Genomic DNA, 23,857 nt, shown 5'->3' with positions numbered 1-23,857 from the left:
CAGGGGTAAAAGGAAATATTACAAGAAAATCTTTCTAGAGGCTTTAGAGCTTGATTTGATCATTAAAAATGAGATCAAACACATTTTCATCAACAAGCCTACAATTGAGAAACATACTGAAGTTGATGAAACATATAGAAAGTTAATAAAACATTCTATCCCTAATGAATATCGATGGGATCACTTGTGTGAATTACTTGATTGAAATGCTTCATCTCAGACATCGAGGAAACAACATTTTTGTACCATTCGTCAAGAGTCATCCTCGACAATAGTGCTAGATGCTCTAGCAATTCCAAATTCTTAAATTTTTGTATTGTTTATTTAATCAATTTTAGATATTTTAGAATTTTATCTCATTCTTTTGACATCACGATATTTTGTAATAATTTTTCGATAAGTAATTCATTTTTTGAAGTAGTAGGGGTTGATAATTATGTAAAAGGAAAGGACCATTGATGTAAAGTTGTTCAACAAAGTTCTAGTGGACACATTTGAGTAATACAAAAACTCTTACAGGGTTCCTGTGTCAGATTTTTGGTGAAGTGATATTCTCCTTTGTAGCTATGTTTTTCTTCATTGTAATTTCATATGTGTTTTCTAATCTATGTTTTTCAATGAAAATTGTGAACCTGAATTTTTTTAAGTACAATAGGTTCTGTCTTTTGAGCAATTTCAATGTTTTCTACTAAATTTAAGCAATAGAATTCTTAATTTCCCTATTCTTAATGGACACTTGATCATTTCTTCTTTTTCCATCTAATCAAACATATAAGATCTAGTAAATATTCCTACCTTGCCCTCTTAGATCTATCTGTCAATGCTGAAATAAATCCAGTTGAAGTAAAATGACTCCATCGCCTAATGGTATCTTGTTACATGATCAACCAAACAATCAAAAGAAATCAAACACCAAACTATTAAACCTTCATATCTAGCCCAATATCTCAATATCAACAAATTTATCTGTGAAAGAGAGATCTGTCTCTAAAGCTGGTAGGGCTAGATCGCAACATCCAAAGTGGTTTTGGGGTTACCTTTGTATTTCTTTCAGAGCCTTAAAAAATTAGAGAGTGCTAATGATATATTTAAATATTCATGAATTGTCGTTATAGTAAATACCACAACAAGCTATGTTATAAATGTCCAATAAGTAGTATGGTTATCATGTAGTCATGTTTTCATATTCATGTACATATTCAACATTTTTTTCTGGTCATAGGTGTCATTGAACACCGAGTATAGTGTTCCCCTAAGGGGTAGGGGTTGGTAACAACACCAAGTTAAAATTTCATGTAATAAAGTTAATAAATCAGAAATAAGACCAAGGTCATGGGATATGTATTCGAGGCTAAATGTTTGGAATTCCTAGTGTGTATCACTTATTGTTTATTATGGCTAGAGGGGAAATTTTCAAAGGCTGCAAAAAGGAAACAAAAAATTAATTGGGATTTATTTTATGAAAATAAAGGAAATTAGGAGAAAATAAATATGAAAGGTCACAGATTGCATGTGAGGAGGAAAATGAAAGAAAAGAGAGGAAAATTAAGAAATTAGAGGTGTCAATAATAAAAAGTCTTATGAGGCTCAATTCACAGCTTTTGTAAGAATTTTGTTAGTTTAGTTTTAGAGTTTGTTTCAAAGAATAGAAGAGTATAGGGAGGAGAATGATAGAAATAAAGGAAAGAAAGAAAAAGTAAATCAAAGGAAATAAAGGATCATGCAAGAAAGGGTTGGATCAATTGGCTTCAACAGGAATACTTGCAAGTAATAGGTTGCACATACAATTTCCTAGCTAGTTTTTTTATGCATGGCATATGCATTTGTGTATTTGGTTCATTTGTTGTCAATGGCATGGGCTTTAATAGGTTTTTATAGTGGGTTCAACCTTGCATTGTCGTTTTTCAATAGTTATGGTGTGATGGGATTCATTCTTGGTTTAGCATTTGGTTGTTGGAAGGTTTTGGATCTAGGTGAGGTGGTCTTAGGAAAATCCCAAGGGTTGGGGGCGGAGATGGTTCTCTCTGGAAGCCCTCAACATTTGGCTGGAGATGGGAAAATTTCTCAAGGCATGGTGAAGGAATTCTGAGGCATCCAAGATTGGTTTGGTTTTGTAATCTCTGTACCAGTTTACGCGAGATCATAGTAGGGTGAGGGTGGAGGTGGTTTAACCTCTAGATTCCTTTGGTTTTTAATGGATTGGTTTATCCCATGATATCCCACATTGATATTTGGAATATGGCATGGGGGTGGTTGTTATGAAACCAGCTCAAGAAAAGATAGAAAAGATAGATCAATGCCTTAGAATTCAGCCTCTTCGAGGAGGCAACCACCTTTACATTACATAAATGAAAAATTCTTGGATGATTCAAATGAAAAAACCTCCTTTATATATATAGGAGTCTAAGGAGTCACAATATAATCCAGCCGACCTAACAATAATAATATAAAGCCACAAAAATAAACAATAGAGGGATTCTATGGGGCACAATAATAACAATATGGGGGCAATAGGGGCACAAAAATATTAATAAGGGGTATAACTACAATAGTAATGGGGTAATCACTAGTATTATAGGGACCCAACATGCCCCTCTCCCTCAAAAAAGTTTTGTCCTCAACGCTTGAGTAGTTCTGGATACTTCTGCATACAATTCTCATCCTCCGATGTGGAATCTTCAGCGGATAAGTTCTTCCACTTGATAAGATACTGTGAAATTGATCGATTTCGTAGCTGTCAAGTTCTTGTTTCTGTGACTGCTTCCGGTTCCAATATAATTTTTCCTTCCTCGTCAAGTTCTGGCAATATTTTTTGAACTGGGAGCTTGTCACCTATAACCTTCTTTAAACATGAAACATGGAAAACTGGGTGCAATCGAGAAGCTGTAGGAAGCTCCAATTTGTATGCCATAGTACCAATCTTTTGCAACACCTTGTACGGACCATAATACTTTGGTGATAATTTATTATCCTTCTTAGCTTGCTTGAGGGACATTTTCTTATATGGTTGTAGCCGTAGGAGTACCCAATCACCTACATCAAAACTTATTTCACTGCGATGTTGATTTGCCTGTTGTTTCATTCTATTCTGTGCCAACACAAGGTTATCCTTTAAGAGTTGGAGGACTTGTTGTTGATGTTCGATGTGATGTTCCACTGCCTGAACCTTAGAATTTTCTCTTAAATATGATGTGATGGATGGTGGTTGATACCCATAAAGTGCCATAAATGGGGTCATTTTTGTTGCTGTATGGAAGGAATTGTTATACCACCATTCAGCCAGAGGCAACCATTTGACCCATTGTGTCTGTTTATCAGATACAAAGCAACAAAGATATCCTTCCAAACATTTGTTTACTATCTCAGTTTTCCCATCAGATTGAGGATGATAAGATGAGCTATGAGCTAACTGACTACCAATACAAGAAAATAATTCTGTCCAAAAATTTCCTGTGAAAATGGGATCTCTATCACTTACAATAATCTTTGGGTTTCCATGTAGCTTTTGAATTGTTTCCATAAAAGCAGTAGAAACTGTACTGGCTTTAAATGGATGTGATAATGCACAAAAGTGTGCATACATGGTAAGTTTGTCAACTACCACCATGATGACACTCTTTCCCTCAGACTTTGGTAAAGCTGTGATAAAATCCATTGAAACCTCCTCCCAACATTGGCTTGGAATGGATAAAGGTTGTAATAGACCCGGTGTCTTAATTGTTTCAACTTTATTTTGTTGGCAAACCAAACATTCTGCCACAAACTTTTGAATATCTGATTTAAGGCCATCCCAAAAAAATTCCTTCTTAACCCTGTGGTAAGTTTTTAAAAATCCTGAGTGCCCTCCTAAGGGAGAAGTGTGCAATTCCATAAGAATCTTTTGTTTTAGCTGGGAATTCTTACAGAGGTATAAGTGATCTTTTTACCATAACGAATCATTTTGCCAGCTAAATGTATCAGACGTATTGGAATCTTGTTGTAACATTCGAATAAGTGCCCACACTTCTTCATCATTCTTCCATTCCTCCCTTGCTTCATTTATCCAATCTGGTTGGATAATAGAAATGGCGCACAACAATGCTTCCACATCCTCATCCTTTCTTGAGAGTGCATCTGCCACCACATTTTGCTTCCCTTTTTTGTAGATGATTTCAAATTCATAACCCAACATCTTTGTGACCCACTTTTGTTTCTCTTCAGAGGATAATCTTTGTTCTAAAAAGTATTTAAGGCTATCATGATCCGTTTTTACCTTGAATTTTCTTCCCATTAGGTAGGGTCGCCATTTCTTAAGTGCATGGAGTATTGCCAACATTTCCTTCTCATAAATAGCTTTCCTTAAAAACTTTCCCTTGATTGGACGACTTTCAAAAGCAATGGGTTTTTCATATTGCATTAGAACAGCACCAATTCCATTTCCAGAAGCATCACATTCCACAATAAAGGTTTTTGTGATGTCCGGTGTAGCTAAGACCGGTGCTTGGCACATTGCCTCTTTAAAATGTTCAAAGGCCTTTGTTGCTTCCGGAGTCCATGAAAATGCATCTTCTTCAATAATGTTGTTAGAGGTGCTGCTATAATCCCATAATTCTTAACAAACATGCGATAATACCCTGTTAACCCGAGAAATCCTCGTAGATGATTTATGGATGTGGGGATTTTCCATTCCTTAATGGCCTTAATTTTGATAGGGTCTACCTTAACTCCTTCATGAGATACGATATCACCTAGATATTCCACCTCCTGGACTCCAAAGAAACATTTGGATCTTTTTGCATATAATTGTTTCTCCTCCAATAGTTGTAGCACCCTATCAACATGTTCAACATGATCCTTGCAAGACTTGCTGTAGATTAGTATATCATCAAAAAATACTAACACAAATTTTCTAAGGAATGGTTTGGAAATTGAATTCATCAAACCTTGAAATGTTGAAGGTGCATTGGTAAGGCCAAAAGGCATGACCAAAAATTCGTAATGACCCTCATGAGTTATAAATGTTTTTTTTCGGAATGTCTTCAGTCTTCATTCTGATTTGATGATATCCTGAACAAAGATCCAACTTGGTGAAGTAAATTGATCCATGCAATTCATCCAGTAATTCATCAATGACAGGAATGGGGAACTTATCTTTAATAGTGAGCTTGTTGAGCTCCCTATAAACTGGACACATGCACCATGATCCATCCTTCTTGTGCACCAATACTACTGGAGCGGAGAAGGAACTTTGACTCGGTTGAATTATACTAGCCTCTAGCATTTCTGCAACCATACGTTCAATTTGACTCTTTTGGACATAGGGATATCTATACGGCCTGATGTTTGGAGGAACGCTTCCTGGAATTAGATGAATAGCATGATCATGATCACGCATAGGTGGGAGACCTTTGGGAGTCTCAAATACCTTGGAATGATTGTCCAGGACATTTTGGAGATCTGGAGAAATAGATGATTCCGATGTGGAAACATCTAGCGAACATAATTGTGCAATTACACCTCTTTGCTCCTTTTTTAGAAGCTTTGTCATACCATTAGAGCTGATTATCTTTCCTGGTTTCCCTGCAATACCCCTTAATTCAACTTCCTTTCCTTCCATAGAAAATTTGATGAAAATTTCTTGAAAATTAAAAGCTATTGTACCCAAGGATTGTAGCCATTAGACTCCTAGTACAACATCAGCACCTCCCATTGGAATGGAAAGCATTGGGCTAGTCAATACATATTCCCCCATGGATAGCTTGATATTATGGCACTTTCTAGAGCAATTTATTGTTCCTCCATTTGCAATCATCACTTGACACTCTGGTGCTGGATATAGGAAGCAATTCAATTCTTTTGGTACCTTACAATGAATAAAATTGTGGGTGCTTCCTGAATCAATCAACACTATTACCTTTTTCTTCTTGATTTGTCCTTCTATCTTGATGGTTTGAGGAGTGGTAATTCCCGCCAATGCATTACAAGATATGGTCGGATATATTTGTTCTTCATCTAGGCTTTGTTCCTGGAGTATATCCTCTTCTTTTGACCTTTCTTGCTCCTTTTCTTCTTCCTCTTCACAATCTATGTAGAATAATTTCTTCTCAGCACATTTATGACCTTTAGTGTATTTTCTATCACAACTGTAACAAAGCCCTTTTGCTCTTTTTTCTTCCAATTGTTGTGGTGTCAACCTTATAGGTTGTGGAAGACTAGGGGCAACAATACTTCCGTCTTTATAGTTGTGAGTGGTATGCTTCCTGGTTGCCATAATTTTGCTTTCCACTTTTCTTGCTAACCTGAATGCCTTCTCTAATGAATCAGGTTCCCAAAGGCGAACATCATGTTGGATATTATCCTTTAAAGACCCTATGAACACATCAATCCTATGCTCCTCTGGAATATCTTTTACCCTTATGTTCAATTTTTGGAATTCCTCAATGTGCTCCATTATTGAACCCTTTTGTTTGAGACTTATCAATTGGCTAAAAAAAGTGTTGCTTTTTGTATCCTCATAATGTGCTATCAATTCTTCCGTAAAAATTGCCCAAGTAATAAATTGTTTACGAGAGCAAACCCATTGATACCATACAAACTGATTTGGTTCCAAATATAAAGTTTCCATACGTACCTTTTGTGTGTTTTGCACATTATTGAGATCGAAGAATTGCTCCATCTGTAATATCCATGTGGCGGGATCCTTGCCATCAAACTTCCTCATATCAATTTTTGGAATATGGTGGGCCTTCGATCCAACATTAGAGTCTATGGAATCATGATTAACATTTCTTTTGTTCACATCATGAGTTTCCTTTACAACCTTTTCACCATTAGTAAGTATTTCTTGTAGAAAATTTGTCAAATCTGTCTTCAAATCTACCATGTCTGTCTTCAAATCTGTCTTCAAGTCTGCCATGCCTATCTTCAAATCTATCTTCAAATCATCCATCTTAGCTTCCATGCCCTTTATCTTAGATTCCACGCCATTTATCTTAGCTTCTGTTAGCTTTTGTGAGCGTGACATTTGTTGCACTTGCTCTTGTAATTTTGATATATCATGTAGCATTTCTTCCTCTTATTCATGAGTCATGCTAGAGCTTTCAGGTTCCTTACTAGGTGTTTGAATTTTCTTTCCTCGGGGCATCAGTTACCGATAATAATGCTTTGCTATGCCCTTTGAATTCCTTCAAACCAAGCTTATGCAAAAATTAAAAAAAAAACTACACACCTTTTTTCACTTTGTAGAAGCCTGATATTTAATCTGATGTATCTCTGTAAATTCAAATCCTCCACTTCTGAATGTGCGACGTGTAGTAGCCTTCTGTGTCCTCTTTCCAATGCCACAATTCTGACCCAAATTGGATTCTCCAAGGAAGAGTTATGCGAAATCTCCCACAGTGACTTGATTATAGACTAGTTTAGTAGAGCGAACTTGTACGACGTGCCACGAGTCACTGTTTTGACCTTTGGATCTGAAAAATGCATACGAGAAACTGCAGTCCGTCCTCTTTCTGTAACTTCTTACGAAATTTCAATCCAATCCCCAGAGAGAAAGTTATGATGATTTTCCCCAGGTCACCTGTTTGGAATGTAATTCAGGAGTTTGCAAAAAGACCAACTTCCTCAGATCATATCTCCGTAAATATAGCACGAAAAGCTCTGAAATTTGGACCTGAGGTTTAGCATGATTTCTTCTCAAATGGGTTTTTTTTTTGCAACTTCTGAAACATCGCAGAAAAAAAGTTATAGTGAAAATGCCATGATGACCTGTTTGGAGCAGCGAAACCCTAGAATTCGAAGCTCTGATACCAAATGTTATGAAACTAGCTGAAGAAAAGATAGAAAAGATAGATCAACGCCTTATAATTCAGCCTCTTCGAGGGGGCAACCTACTTTACATTACATAAATGAACAATCCTTGGATGATTCAAATGACAAAACCTCCTTTCTATATATAGGAGTCTAAGGAGTCACAATATAATCTAGCCGACCTAACAATAATGATATAAAGCCACAAAAATAACAATAGAGGGATTCTATGGGGCACAGTAATAACAATATGGGGGAAATAGGGGCACAAAAATATTAATAAGGGGTATAACTACAATAGTAATGGGGTAATCACTAGTATTATAGGGACTCAACAGTGGTTGGCTAAAATAAATATTTGATTCAACCTAATCTATGGTCAGGTGGTATGTGGAAGTCCCTGACATGGTTTCCTTTTATAGATGTAAATAAGAGGTAAGTTCATCTTGTATTTTATGAGTAAACTTACATGTTACTATGTGGATTTAAAGGTCATTCTATCAATGTTATTTATCTGGTTATATCATAGTTATAAGCATGGTTTTATGACAAATCCAAGTTATGTCTCTTATCATGTTTGAATGACAAATGAAACTTTATTTAAGGCATTACTTAATAGAAGTTATTTCCACTATTGCGGGAGGCATTAGTCCTTCTTGTTAAACCTTAGATAAGTTTCAGATCTCTATGATTAGATATGCATTCATGTCATGTATATCTCATGTTATCAATGTGTTGGACGGAATGACTTTCAAGGTTAGACCGGGATAAGTAAATTCCTTGATTAAGGATTATGCTAGAGCCTTTATCTTTGTGTTATTTATCATTTTTTAGAGTTTAATTAACTTCTAGGTAGAGGTCTAGGTCCTAGCCCTTCAAAATATGCTCAGATCTTGGGGTCAATAGCATAGAATTTAGTCAAAAATATTGCAGTCAATGGGAAGAAGTATTGTGGGAGTAACTCGATGGTTAAATTCACTTGGAGGCCTGATCATGGGAGTGACTAGGGGTCTAGTTCACTAATAAAGAAATTTAACTCAGGGGTTGAGCACGTGGAGTGGTTGGTTAGCTCTTGGTGGTCTTATATCACCTAAGGGAAGTCAGTAAGGTCTTGATTTGTTAGCTCCATTTCCTTGAGGTTATCTAGGAAGTTGATTCATGTGATAGTAGACATCTGCTCATGTTTACCCCAGGAAGCCAATGAAAGTGGGTAGATATGGGAGGAGTCTTTACAAAATGGTATCAAGGTGGGTTGTTCTCTTTGGGTAATATATGATACCACATAGTGGCATCAGAGCATGGTTCAAAGACTTGGACCCGATGGGTTAGAGGCATGTTGTTAGGCATGCATTTTCATGGTTATGGTTGTCATGTATGAGGTCACTATATTTAGTTAGTATGGTCATGCATGATGTTGATATGTTGATATTATTATGATTATACATGCATCGTGACAATGTGGATTGATTTTATAGATGAGATAAATATCCCTTGAATGTTATTGACATATGATTTTAGTTAAGTTATCTATTTGGTTTATCAAACATGGTATACTTGCAGGAAGAAGAGAATACAATATGACAAGCAAAATGGTAGACTATAGTTCACATGACTCTCCCTATAGATTAGCTGGGAAATATGGAGGTTGGTGTTCTCCTGTTATTGCAGATGCATTGAGGACTTTTAGGGAAGAGATCAAAAGTTGAAAAGCATACAAAGATAGGTTGGTAGAGGCTCAAGAAAAACTTGCAAGCACTCAGGCAAAATAGGCAGAGAGAAATGTAGTGCTCCTTTAGAGTTTCTCATTCTTACAGAGATAGTGAGAGTTGAGGATTAGTCAGGAGCATGAAGAGAATATTAATGGAGCCTATAGTAGTAGGACTTGGTCAAAATACAGATTGGATATAGGGGACACAGTTAGAGGTGGAAGATAAATGGGTACATCTCACAAGAGGACTAGTATGTATGGGTATCATTACAGTTCCTCATCGAGCAGACATCATCGCAATTTTCACCACCATCATCCTTATAGAAGGAGTTAGTACACTCCTTAAGAGTTCGAGAACTTCAAGTTGCCTACATTTTATGGAGAGTTGAAGAAGTCAGAAAATGTAGAGGAATGGTTTCTTGGGATGAAGTAATTCTTTAGATTTGATAACTATTCAGAGAACATGAAATTCAAAATAACCACCTTCAATCTGAAAGGGAAAGTAGATATTTGGTGGGAAGATGTGGATGCCTTTAAGGGAATTTGGGAAGAAGATTTGATTTGGGATGACTTGGAGAGATTATTCAAGAAAAAGTACTCGTCTGAGAGGTATTATGATGAAATAGCTAAGGATTTTTATGAGTTGCATATGGTTTCCATGATAGATGATGAGTATACTAGGAGGTTTCTAGAGTTATTGAGTTATGTGCCTTACCCCAACGGTGAGAAAGAAAAGATTCAATGGTTCATTAGTGGATTTCTAGTGGCATATAGAGACCAAATTAAATTTGATGAACCACATTCGTTGGAGGAATCCATAAGGAAATTGAACCATTGTTTTGAGTAGTCAAAGCATAAAGTTGGGTGTAAGCATGATTTGAAGTGAAATTAGAAAGTTAAAGGGAAATGGCCACCGAAGTGGGCAAGACCTCGAGATGCAGTTGAGAGAGAAAATGTTGCTCCTTACAACAAGCTAAATGAAGTTAATAAGGGACATGGGTTGCAACCTTGACAATACCAAAATAGAGGTGATGGTAGGGAATCATTGTAGTGTTGGATTTCTAGCAAAGATCAACGCAAGAAGGAATGTCCTTTGTATCAAGTTGAAAAGCCTGAGATCTACAATTCCCAAGAGGAAAATATAGTTGGGGATGTTGGTCATAACATTCCTCGGATTTATGCAACTGTGGACAAAAAGCAGTAAGATCACAAGGAATCCATTCTTGAGATGGAAGGTAAGCTCAACACATATGAATGTGCTTCCATTAGGGTAAATAGTATGATTTTGGGTATGGATTGGTTGTACCCCCACATGACCAAAGTATATTTGTATGACACGGGTATTGAGTTCCTGGATGATCATGGGGAAAAGAGAATCCTGTAGGGAAAGAAGAAGCCTACATCAGTGTGGATGGTTAAAACTATGAAAGCTAAGCACAATTGAAGGAAAGGGTCTGTATTGGTTGCAGTTCATATTTCCGGTGACAAACGTAAGGATGTTGACAATGAAAAAATATTTGAGAGGTACCTTGTATTTAAGTTTTTTCAGGATGTGTTTCTAGCATTGATTTCAAAGTTGCCTCCTCATAGGGAAGTGGACATTTCTATGGAGTTGATATAAGGGGAAACATTACCATCAAAGGCACCTTACAAGATGAGAAATTCATAGTTAGTGGAACTAAATTAGCAGTTGAAGGAAATGCTTGACAAGGGATGAATTAGGCCAGGTGTATCACCTTGGCGTGCACCAGTGTGGTTCGTGAAGAAGAAGGATGGTACTCTCAGGTCATGCATTAATTATAGAAAGCTAAAAAGGTAACCATAGAGAACATGCATCAATTGTCAATGATCAATGACTTGTTTGAATAGTTGGAGGGAGAAACATTTTTCTCAGATATTTATTTGAGATCAGGATACCATCTGGTACACGTCAAAGAGGAGGACAGTTACAAGACTTGTTTCTAGACCAGGTATGGGAATTATGAGTTTTTTGTGGTTCCATTTGGTTTTATAAATGCTCTAACTAATTTTATGTGTTTGAAGAATAGTTTTTTGTGTTCTTATCTAGAAAATTCTTTATTGTATTCATTTATGATATATTGATATATTCTAACAATGAGGAGGACCATGTCAAACACTTAGTAGCACTGTTAAAATTGCTAAGAGATAATCTGTTGTATGTCAACCTTAGTAAATAAGGGTTATCATGGAGTGGGAAAATCCTAGGAATGTGGATGAGGAAAGATTATTCATGGGGCTAGAAGGTTACTAAGGGAGCTTCGTCAAGAACTTCCCATGGATCATATATCCTACTGCATCCTTGCAGAGCAAAGGAAAGAAATTTGAATGGACAGAGGAATGTGCAATAGGTTTTGAGCAGTTGAAACAATTGCTTACAAATGCTCCAGTTCTAAAGATAACAAATCTAGATAAAGAGTTAGTGAAGTGCATAGATAGTTGCAAGAGAGGACTTGATGGAGTCCTAATACAAGAGGGACAGGTGGTGTGTTATGAGTCAGGGAAATTGAATGAGCACAAATAGAATTATTTTACCCATTATCTTGATTTGGCACTGATAATCCATGTTTTAAAGATGTGGAGACACTATCTTCTTGGCAGTAGGTTCATCTTAATGAGTGATCACAATGAATTGACATACCTATTTGACCAACTAAATATGAATGCCAGAAAAGCTAGATTGTTGGCTACCTTTAGTGTGTTTGACTTTGAGATCAGATACATTAATGGAAAGGTGAACAAGGTTGCAAATTATCTTAGTAGGAGAGTTTAGGTAAATAATGTTGTAGCTATGATTTCTTATGGGGGAGACTTACAGGACCAAATCTTATAGGCAAGACTGCAGGATGACATGTACCGATAGCTTAGGCATAGGTTGCAACAGGGTACATGATCCAAAATGGATCTTGTAGGTTAAGTAGAAATTTTCTTAATGACCAAGATGGTCCCATGTAGCAATTTTTTTTTGAATTGAGCATAAAATTGGTAGTCCCAGATCATCCCGAAGATAGTTTCAAGTTGAAGTGTCCATCGTTCTAAATTCGATGCTTCTTACGGTTTCTCATTTGGACTCCAGATGATGGAGAAATCATCAGTCAAAGTTCATGGAGCAGGTGCAAAAGAGGCCTAGCTGGTCATATGGTGTTTCCATCACTTGACATGGTATTTCCATCACTTGACACGTGGCATCAAGTCGAATCCTATCTCAAGTGCACATCTACAAATTGAAAGGTATATTTGGGTTTATACTTCATAGCATGGGCACATGATTTTTAATTATGTCATGGCACAAAGTTTTGTCACAAAACCATGTTATACAAAGATGGCAAGATAGGTGCATATTAAATCCGAGTCAAATGGTTGATTTTTTATATGTTACATTTTCAAAACCATGAAGCTAAAGTTCTAAGGCATAAACCTATGGTGTTTGATGTATAACGGTGAGGCATTAAAACTATAGGGGAGCAAATCAAATGTTTATGGGAGGTTTGGAGCAGATATTATATGGCGCATATAAGCTATATATCAAAGCTATGACATAAGCCATGTGACATGTCAACTATGGCAGATATATGAATATTGTTAAAACAAGCCAACAAAGTGGAGGTGGCATTGAATATGAACTTAGCGTAGTTGGATGCTATGTGATTAACTGCAAAGATACCGATCAGTTATTGGATTTCCACAGGTCCACAACTAATACAACCGTCACATGTACCAAGTCTGCTACACCATCACCATGAGGAGGCTAGCACCATTGGAGCCACTATCAATAGGCAGTTTAATAGCACCACCCAGAGATGGTAGAGCAGGTTGAGACCACCGAGGATTGGTGTGCCACGAAGGCATCATGTTAGCGCACCACTCAGGTCTACAATGGGTTTACGTCATCACATGCATATCCATTGCAGCAACGTAGGTCGAGTCAGTTCAGCTGAGACTATCGGGGTTGTGGTTGACATGTCATGCCACTGAAGCAGAGTCAGTTCGTTGTTGCTGCAACACATATGAGGGCAGGTTTAACCATCATCAAATGCCACAAAATCTTGCCACTGAACCGGGCATATAATGCTGAAGGTCTTGCAAGCAGATATGCATTGGAGGGTGATGTGTCGAGTTGACCACCCAACAAGACCACCAAGTCAGCCTAACCGCCAGAGGTGAACTACAACTAGCCAACCATCAGAAGCCTCTCTGTCGCATAACAATGGGTTCAAGGGTTAATCATTAAAGCTTTGGTTTAATATGCTACATTGTATACATCAAATTTCCATTCGGTTATGTATTAAATTATGTGCCATTATAAATAGAACATAAGTTAATGTTCTATGGTGTTTGCTAGCACCGAGACAACTGTAAATTAAAGTTTGGTCAATTAAAAGCTATAGGAGATAGTTTGTGTCATATGGATAATTATGATAAGGTTAGTTAAGACTAAGTTCATAATATATCAAGCACCGAGCTTTGTAATTGGACCACAAAAGACTTTGTTAAAACAACATTCCAACTTTAGTTTGGGATTTTAACTATAAAAGGAAGTGGAAGTCCATCCTTTAGGAAAGCAATATGAATGTAGAAGAGAGTGTAGTAGACTCAACTTGATTTCAAGAGCTGAAGTTCAGATCTGAGTGCAAAAGGTAGAGAACCATTGCATCAGATCAAGGCATCAAGAAGCTTGAAGTCGTAAGCAAGTTAGTTTTTGGTTTTCCGTAGTCATATGGAACCCAAATCGAGTGATTCAAAAGCCTAGACAGGGGTTTCAAGGTGCTTCAAAGACATTAACAAGGTCCTTTTGGTGAATGAAGCAATCAAAATTCTAGATTTCAGTACAGAGACAATCTGACTCCTATGTCAAGTTGAGGGAGGTTTGATTTGTAATCTCATTTCTATTGATGTTTGCTTGTTTTCAGTAGAGGTTTGAGTCTGCATTCTAAGACTCTTTTATTTTTTTGAATTTGACTAAGTCACTTGGAGAAAGTCTATGTAAAGTTGCGAGAGCTCTCTGCACTAGAGAATTTCCAATTTGAGGAAATAGTTGCAACTGTGTCAGCAATTGTCATGTACCTCTTTTTCCATTGAAATACAAGTGGCCTAGCCTTTTTGTGCAGGGCCCAAAGACATAGCCCAAGAGGGGTGAACTCCATAATCAACATCGATGTTCTCTATCTTGTTGATTTGCGTAAATTTTGTTTAAAATTCTCTAGATTTAATTTCATATGTGATGCAGTCATCTATAATGAACAACTAATTAACAAACTTGCATGAAGCATCATTTAATCATTTTGCCAAGTAGAGAAGTACGATCTAATTTTCCACATTTCAGATGAGTACAAGGTTGATGGATGTCGACTATCGTGTCACAACAGATGGCTTGATGAAATTTAGGGACAAGATCTGTCTGTTGGATGAAATTGAGCTCAAGAAGCTTATCTTGAGGGAGTTTCATGTCAGGCCATATTGGGGTCACTGAGGATATTAGTAGACATTGACAGTGGTGAAAAGTTATACTATTGGGTGAATATGAAGAAGGAAAAGGAAGAGTTTGTTGCTAGATGCTTTACATGTTAGGAGGTGAATATTGAGTGTAAGCACCCATCTAGTTTGTTAAAGCCTATTCTGATTATAGAATGGAAATGGGAGGTCATTTCCACAGATTTCATTACAGGTTTTTTGAGGACATCTAAGTAGCAGGATTCCATTATGGTTGTGGTTGACAGGTTCAGAAAGGTATCTCACTTCATTCTAGTGAATACTACATATTAATCTTATGAGTTAGCACAAGTCTTCATCAAGGAGATAATGAGGTTTCATGGTGTTCCCAAGAAGATTCTGTTGGACATAGATTCTAATCGCACTTCTAGGTTTTGGAAGGAGTTATTTGTAGGTTTGGGTATAGATTTGGACTTCAACAAAACTTATTATTGACTGCCAAATGGATAATTAGAGAGGGTAAACAAGATACTGAAGGATATGTTGAGGATATATGTCATGCATCAACAATGAATGTGGGAGGAGTAGGAGTCACAAAAATTGGTATTAAGAGTCAGTAAGGGTGAGTTTTTTGAGGTGCTCTATAGGAGAAGTTGTAATACACCCATTAGTTGGAACTATCTAGTGAACAGGGTATTGATTGGAATGCATATGCTGGTAGAGATGGAACAAGAAATATAGGTTATAAAGAAGAATCTAAAGGTAGCACAATATAGAAAAAAAAATTATGTAGACCAACATAGGGCATTTAAGGAGTTTTAGGTTGTGGAGCATGTGCATTTGCACATGAAGCCCAAGAAGAGCTCCTTGAGGATTGGATCATGTGCCAAGTTGGCACCTCGGTATTGTGGGCCTTTTGAGATCCTTTAGGGGATCGAACGAGTGGCCTATAGGCTTGCACTACCTCTAACAGTGAAATTTCATTATGTTTTCCACGTTTCATTGATTAAAATATATGTGAAAGATGTTGATCATGCTATTGATTTATCTATTTTGCAAGTGGAGTTAGAAGGATAATTATTGTTGGAACCTCAATGGATATTACAACAGAAACAACTCATGCTCTGGAACAAATCAATTGAGTAATTTAAAGTGTTGTGGAAGCACTTTCAGCCCGAAGAAGCTACATGGGAGATGGATGATAGAAAGTGGGCTATGTATCCTTCATTATTTTTCAGTGGAGGAAAATGAGTTTTTTCTATATGTACATATTTATCTATGGTTGTTATTGCAAATATTGTAATGAGTTGTGTTATAAAGCTCCAATAATTGGTATGGTTGTCATTTTATCATGTTTTAATGATGTTTTTTCTTTTGAGAAGATTGCTCATTGTAAATACTAGAACTAGTTGGGTTAAAAATATCCATGGATAGTATGTTTTGGTTTTCAGCGGTTTTTCTATTGATAGGTGTCATTGAACACTGAGGATGTTGTCCCCCTAAGGGGGAGTGGTCTATAACAACCTCAAGTTAAAATTTGATGTAATAAAGTTCATAAAGGAAAAATAAAAGCAAGGTCATGGGACACGTTTTCCATGATGAATATTGGGTAAAGTATCCTAGCAAGCATCACTTGTTGTTTACTATGGCTAAAGTTGAAATTGGAAAGGGCATTGGGAAATGATTTGAAAAGGAAAAAAGGAATTAATTGGAATTTTTTTATGAAACTAAAGGAAATTAGGAGAAAAGGAACGTGAAAGGTGATAGGTTGCACGTGAGGAGGAAATTGACAAAATTAGAGTCCTTAATAATAAAAAGGCTTCTGAGGACCAGTTCACAAACTTTGTCAACCTTTTGTTAGTTCAATTTTAGAATTAGCTTCGCAGAGGAGAAGAGCACCAAGAGGAGAAGAAAATCATGAAAGCAAAGGAAGGATGAGGAAAACAAAGGAAAGAAAGGAGCAAGCAACTTCAGTTAGAATACTTGTAGGTAACAAGTTGCATGTACAATTTCCTAATTGTTGGGTTGTGTTATATTATTTCCATGACTATCCCACGTAGCTAACCGGGGGTTAGAAGGGGGGAGGTCACAGGGGGTTTGACGGGTGCCCGTAACCCCACTTTATGGGGTCCAGGGCAGTGCCCCAGAAAATTTTGGTTTTGGACCCTATGTTAGGTTGGGCGGACCCACCTATGGTTGTGTGCACGATTTTTGCACATGTTTTTTGGACACGATGGTTTTCAGTCCATGGTTTTGGACGTGATGGTTTTCGGTCCATGGTGCTAGATGCTTCAGCATGTATAAATATGTATTGTAACATTGAAAGGAACATAATGAAAAATCAAGCTGGTAGTCCTGGTTTTGGGATCCAGGGGAAAATCTATGTGTATATGTGTACTATGTGTTATGCTCTCGCATTGTTTATTTTCTATGTTTTAGAATTTGTATGCAGGTAATTTCTATACGAGGTTAAAACCTACATTTGGTATCAGAGCAGTTTTGGCTTGAAGGGGATGCCTTTGTTACTGAGGGGTTTCACTCGGGCTTGTGGTAGACCCTGTTCAGTGGGAGGTCTATGAGATCGATTCTGGTGGTGAAAGAAGATGGCGAGCAGTGGAAAGATAGAGATTGAGAAATTTAATGGTCAGAGTTTTGAGTTGTGGAAACTCAAGATGGAGGATCTATTGGTGGGTAAATATTAGTGGATCACGGTAGATCCAGGTACTAAACCAACGGGAGTGTCTGATGATGAATGGAAGAAGTCCAATTGGAAGGAAAATAGCACAATAAAATTGTGTGTCTTAGATTTAGTATTGCTGAATGTATCATGGGAAGCTATGGCGAAGGCTTTGTGGGACATGTTAGGGACTTTGTACCAATCTAACTCTCAAGTGAATAAACTGTTCCTGCAGAAAAAGATGTATAACCTGAGGATGAAAGATGGAGAGTCAGTGATAGAGCATCTGAATGCATTTAATACTGTGGTAAGTCAGTTAGCATCTGTTGATATTAAAATTTTAGATGAAGATAAGTGCATCAATTTGTTGTGTTCTCTACCAGATTCATGGGATAGTTTGGTTATTACAATAGGTATCAATGCAACTGCCTTGCATTTTGATGAAATAATCTCATCCTTGCTGACAGAGAAGATGAGATGGAAAAATATGGAGAGCTAGAATGGTGATGCCTTGTCTGTACGAGGATGGTCCTAGAACAAAAACAAAAATAAGTCATAGAGTGGGAGATCTAAATCTAGAGGGAGATATAAATCTCCAGGAAAACCTGTAAAGGTGGTTTGGACCCTATGTTAGGTTGGGCAGACTCACCTATGGTTTTGTGCATGATTTTCGCACATGTTTTTTGGACGTGATGGTTTTTGGTCCATGGTTTTGGATGCGATGGTTTCTGATCCATGGTTTTGGATGCGATGGTTTTCAGTCCATGGTATTGGATGCTTCGCCATGTATAAATATGTATTGTAACATTGAAAGGAACATAACGAAAAATCAAGCTGGTAGTTCCGGTTTTGGGATCCAGGGGAAAATCTTTGTGTATATGTGTTTTATGTGTTATACTCTCGCATTGTTTATTTTCTGTGTTTTAGAATTCGTATGCAGGTAATTTCTATACGAGGTTAAAACCTACATTTTGTATCGCAACAGTTTTGGCTTCAAGGGGATGCCTTTGTTGCTGAGGGGTTTCACTTGGGCCTGTGGTAGACCCTTTTCAGTGGGAGATCTATGAGATTGATTCTGGTGGTGAAAGAAGATGGTGAACAATGGAAAGATAGAGATCGAGAAATTTAATGGTCAAAGTTTTAAGTTGTGGAAACTCAAGATGGAGGATCTGTTGGTGGATAAAGATCAGCGGATCACGGTAGATCCGGGTACTAAACCAACATGAATGTCTGATGAAGAATGGAAGAAGTTGAATCGGAAGGCAAAGAGCACAATGCAATTGTGTGTCTCAGATTTAGTATTGTTGAATGTATCAGGGGAAGCTACAACGAAGGATTTTTCGGGACAAGTTAGTGACTTTGTACCATCTAAGTCTCTGGTGAATAAACTGTTCCTGCGAAAAAAGCTGTATAACCTGAGGATGAAAGATGGAGACTCGGTGACAGAGCATCTGAACGCATTTAATACTGTGGTAAGTCAGTTAGCATCTGTTGATATTAAAATTTCAAATCAAGATAAGTGCATCAGTTTGTTGTGTTCTCTACCAGATTCGTGAGATAGTCTAGGTACTGCAATAAATAGCAATGCAATTGCCTTACATTTTGATGAAATAGTCTCATCCTTGCTGACAGAGGAGATGAGATAGAAAAATATGGAGAGCCAGAATGGTGATGTCTTGTTTGTATGAGGACGGTCCCAAAACAGAAACAAAAATAAGTCATTGAGTGGGAGATCTAAATCTAGAGGGAGATCTAAATCTCCAGGAAAACCTGTAAAGGTGGTGTGCTGGAAATACGGAAAGGAAGGGCACTACAAAAGGGACTGTAAATCTAAAGCTCCTGACAAAGGAAAGGGATTTAATGTTGCTCCTTCTGCAGAGGGAAAAACCACCTCAGATGAACATGGGGATGTGTACTTGGCTTCTTCAAGTACACATGTAGATCGTGAGGCATGGCTAATTGACTCAGGTGCATCCTTTCACTTCACTCCCCATAGAGAGTGGTTCTGTGAGTATGAAAAATATGATGGTGGCGATGTATTCATAGGTGATTGTTGGGCCTTAGTTTTGGTCTTGTTTTTTCTCTAAGAAACTTACTAATCCATCTATTTGCCATCCATTTTCCCTTTATTCATCCCATTTTGTTATATATTTTATATCCATTCAGGTATTTAATTTTAATTTTTCAATTTCTAAAGTTTTTATGAAAGTTTGGTTTTAAGTGCAAAAATTGGCAGATTCAGAAATTCCCATAATAGCTCTATGGTTGATATGGTTGCAGGACACTTGGGCTCGAATTGAATGCATGGATGGATAGCTGGGGAACTAGGACTAAGCCAGCTATTCTTAGCTTGAATAGAACAAGCTTTATTAGGCCCATTTAGTGCTAGTCAATCATGACTAGTCATTCAGAAATCCCATAGAAATAGGGCAATTTTGAGATTCTATGGGATTGATGATATCTCTTGGGATGGGACTGATGAATTCGACTTAGATAGATGGATAAGAGTAGATGGGTTTGTTTGAGTGAATATAGATTAGTTTGTTTCATGAGACTTCTATTTAAGAGCCAAGACTTTAATGGCTTATGTATTGACTTATTATACTTTTATGCTGAGACACTTTTGGATTGGAGAGTTAATTTGAAGACTTGTGCTATTATTATTTTGCTGTTAAATGCTATGGATGTGTGACTGAATTTGAGCTTCTGATATCACTTCTCAAGTGTGCAAAGCAAGGGTGGAGGGCCCCCATTCCAAGCTAAGTACACTTCCTTGTTAACTAGTTTTATTTCTTGTAATCTGGTTATTGTAGAACTGGTTTTTCATGCTTTATTTCATATTTGATTTATGTTTAATGTATGGTGATTGATTTCATTATATCTTAGCTTATTCATCATTTTATTGAGTTGGAAAAACAAAGTTTTCAAGTTGAGCACCCCTTCTACTAATATGATGAATTGTAACTAGTTTCCTTTGATTGCATGCAAGTAGTTTCTTTATGTGATTTTGGCATTGAGGTGAATGAATTATGATGAAACACATTATGTGTCTCTTAAGTTAGGAGCCTTATTTCATTAATAATTTATCCATCTTAAGTTCTTGGTTTTAATCTCTGATTCATTAAGTAGTACTTGAGGCAGAAGTGGACTTCTTGAGTTAAGAACCATTTCAATATTTTTCCTCTTTTCAAACTAATTGAATTAGAGTTGTATGATGTATTGCTTTAAGTTTTTTTTTTGAATAACTTATCTTTCAAGGTTTGATTACATCTGATCTTCACATATAGTGAACTTGCCTCAAAGCATAAACAACCCAGATTGATAAGAAATATTTGTGTTAATTTCGGTAAACAAATTAGCTCAACATTTTGGTGCCGTTGCTGGGGAGGCAAATATCGACATAGTCAATAGGAAGATAAGTTTCAAATTTTCTAAAAAAAAAAACAAAAACATTAGTTAAATTCCTTTTTAGTTATGTTTCTTTATGCCTAGATATAGAGATCCTCTAGGTAGATTTGTTAAAAACCCCCCATAAGTAGAGATAGGATCATCAAACACCCGAGTTACTGGTAATCCAATAATTGAGGAATTGGCAGAAAAACAAAGAACTGGACAAAGGTTAACTTTGATTGAGAGGCAAACTTTGTTAGCTTGGGAAGCAAAACAAAAACAACCCTCAACTTCAGGAAAACAAAAAGAAATTATCAAAGAAAAACAACCTATCTTTCCATCCATAAATCAACCTGTCTATCAACAACCTGAATCTCCACTCAAAATTGAAACAACTAAACCAATGGCAGAAGAGGGAAATGGATCTATTATTTTCACTCTTGAACAATGAATTGAGTATGAAAGACAACAAAGAGAATGGAGAAGAAAAAGAGAGGAGGAGGCAAAACAAGAAAATGATAGGACGATAGAAAATGATCGGAAAAGACAAGAATATGGTCATGATCAAGAGGTTACCTTTGGCTTTCCAATAGTAGACACAAGTGCAATATTAGGAGAAGAGGTGAAAATGAAAAATATTCCACCTTCTGTATTGCCAAATTTTTATGGAATGTCAACGGAAGGTCCTGATGCTTTTATGTTTGAATTTGATATTCTATGTAGAACATATGGATACACTGATGACATTCACAAACTTCGTCTTTTCCCTGCTACATTAAAAGCAACAACTTTAAAATGGTTCATGGGTTTAGGAGAACAAAAAATAGCTTCTTGGGATGATATGAGATCGGTATTCCTTAAAAAATATCAAGCTTATTGTAGATCTAGAGATTCAAAGGAAGATGTTTTCAGAATGACACAACAAGAAGATGAAAGTTTAGAAGAATATTTGGAAAAATTTGCATATAATCTACAAAAATCTAAACAACACTCTCTAAATCAAGAAACCATTCGAACAATATTTCTCAAGGGTGTAAGAGATGAATACCTTGACATTTTGAATGTGATGGGTAAAGGAGACATTTCAAACCTACCATTCGAAGAAATTGTTGAGTTATGTCAAAAATATTCTAGAGGAAGATCAAAAACCGGAAAGAGAGAAGCAAGTTCAAAAGCAACAAAGTCCACTGTGGGAGGGATAACAAGAGCGGAAATAGGAAGCTTATTGGAAAACTTCAAAACAAACCTCTTAAGTACATTAGGAACACAAGTAGATGTTCTAAAGGAAAATAAGAAGAAATAAGAACAAGAACAAGCTCTAGCAATCTTTTGTTCCAAATGTAGAAAGAAACATACATTGAGAGAATGTCCTTTAGATAGTATTCAGGTATGTGGTCTTTGTACAGAAAATCATTCCACAGAAAACTGTCTAAGATTGAAAGAATTACAAATGAACTCAATGGAAGAAGTGCCAGGAATAGAAGGTTTTTATTATGTAGCACCACGAAGACCATGGCAACCTAGGATGCCTCAACAAAATCCGCAACAATTCCCTCAACAAAATTACCTCTATCCACCTCAAAGTCTTTGGACCCCTCCAATGCCATGGCAAGCTTGGCCTCCACAACAACCTACACAAGGTTGGAGAGGATATGGTTATGGAAACTAGCCACCTCAACAGTATCAACAACAATACCAGCAACAATACCAACAGCCATTTTCATATCCACAATATCCACAGTCCATACCATTTCCGCAACAAAATTCTGCATATCCACAATCCATGCCATTTCCACAGCAGAATCCACCACCATTGTTGACTCAACCACAACAGTTACAGCTACCCTCAAATCAACCCAGACCAACTCAATTACCAGCCCAACCAATGGCAAATCGGAATAATAAAGTGGACAAATCTGCATACACTGTAGAGGAAGCAACATGTTTTCCCACATATTCTATTCTTCCTCTAAATGATGTCCATCTAAGGTCTCGAAAAGTGCTCAAAAAGGATTCTCCTCCATTTATAGAAGAGCCAACTGAACAAGGAGAATCACCTGAAACATCACAAACTGAAATACAAATTCAGAAAGGAAAAACCATTACAACTCAAACACCGCCTTATCCTGAAAGGTTAGTGGAACAACAAAAAGAAATGACCCTTCCTGAATTTGATATTTTAGATGAATTAAAAAATGCTTATGGAAAAATTCCTTTGTTGAAGGCAATTAAAGAAATACCAATATATGCTAAAACAATAAAGGAATTGTGCCTTAAGAAAACACGTAAAAAGAAGAAGGATCCTACTACAATCCAAGTCATTGGTAAATTAGCAAGCCCCATGTCTACACAAACCATTGTAGAAAAATATATTGATCCTAGTATCCCTATGGTTACTATATCAATAAATAATTTCTCAGTACCAAACACATTAATAGACTTGGGAGCAGCTATAAATGTAATGACAATGGAGACAATGAAAACTCTGCATTTAAACAACATTAGATCAACTTCTACAATTTTAGAATTAGCAGACAGATCTAAAGTTGTTCCGGAAGGGATATTAGAAGATATCATAGTCTCTTTGGATTCATGGGAGTATCCTGTTGACTTCGTTATCTTGCAACCAAAAACAAATTTGGGAGGACATCCTCTAATCTTAGGTAGACCATGGTTAGCTACCGCTGATGCCTTTATAGGATGCAGATCAGGAAGCATGATTATTTCACATGGAGATGAAAGGAAACACATTGCTCTTTATTCACCTGCACAATCATCTTCTTTAGAATCAGTACTTGAAACTCAAGAAAAACAACAAACTAAATCAGTTTTAAGTATAAATCAAT

At 36.8% G+C, this 23,857-nt stretch overlaps 1 long non-coding RNA gene across 1 annotated transcript in view; it reads left to right on the top strand.

Annotated features, from left to right (window-relative positions):
* LOC149167536 (uncharacterized) overlaps positions 1-20,054 on the top strand; it is an 84,794-nt gene extending 64,740 nt beyond the window's left edge. Inside the window, exon 2 of the long non-coding RNA XR_016260566.1 lies at positions 19,902-20,054. This is a non-coding gene — a long non-coding RNA (uncharacterized LOC149167536). The remainder of the gene's footprint in view (positions 1-19,901) is intronic.
* The last annotated feature ends 3,803 nt before the right edge of the window (positions 20,055-23,857 follow it).

This window comes from Pinus tabuliformis, chromosome 5_1 (assembly GCF_031772625.1).
Source record: "Pinus tabuliformis cultivar Carrire ecotype Pingquan chromosome 5_1, CPIR1, whole genome shotgun sequence".
Lineage (NCBI taxonomy): Eukaryota > Viridiplantae > Streptophyta > Pinopsida > Pinales > Pinaceae > Pinus > Pinus tabuliformis.
Note: the sequence above shows the minus strand (reverse complement) of the source record. Positions and strands in the feature narration are given on the sequence as shown.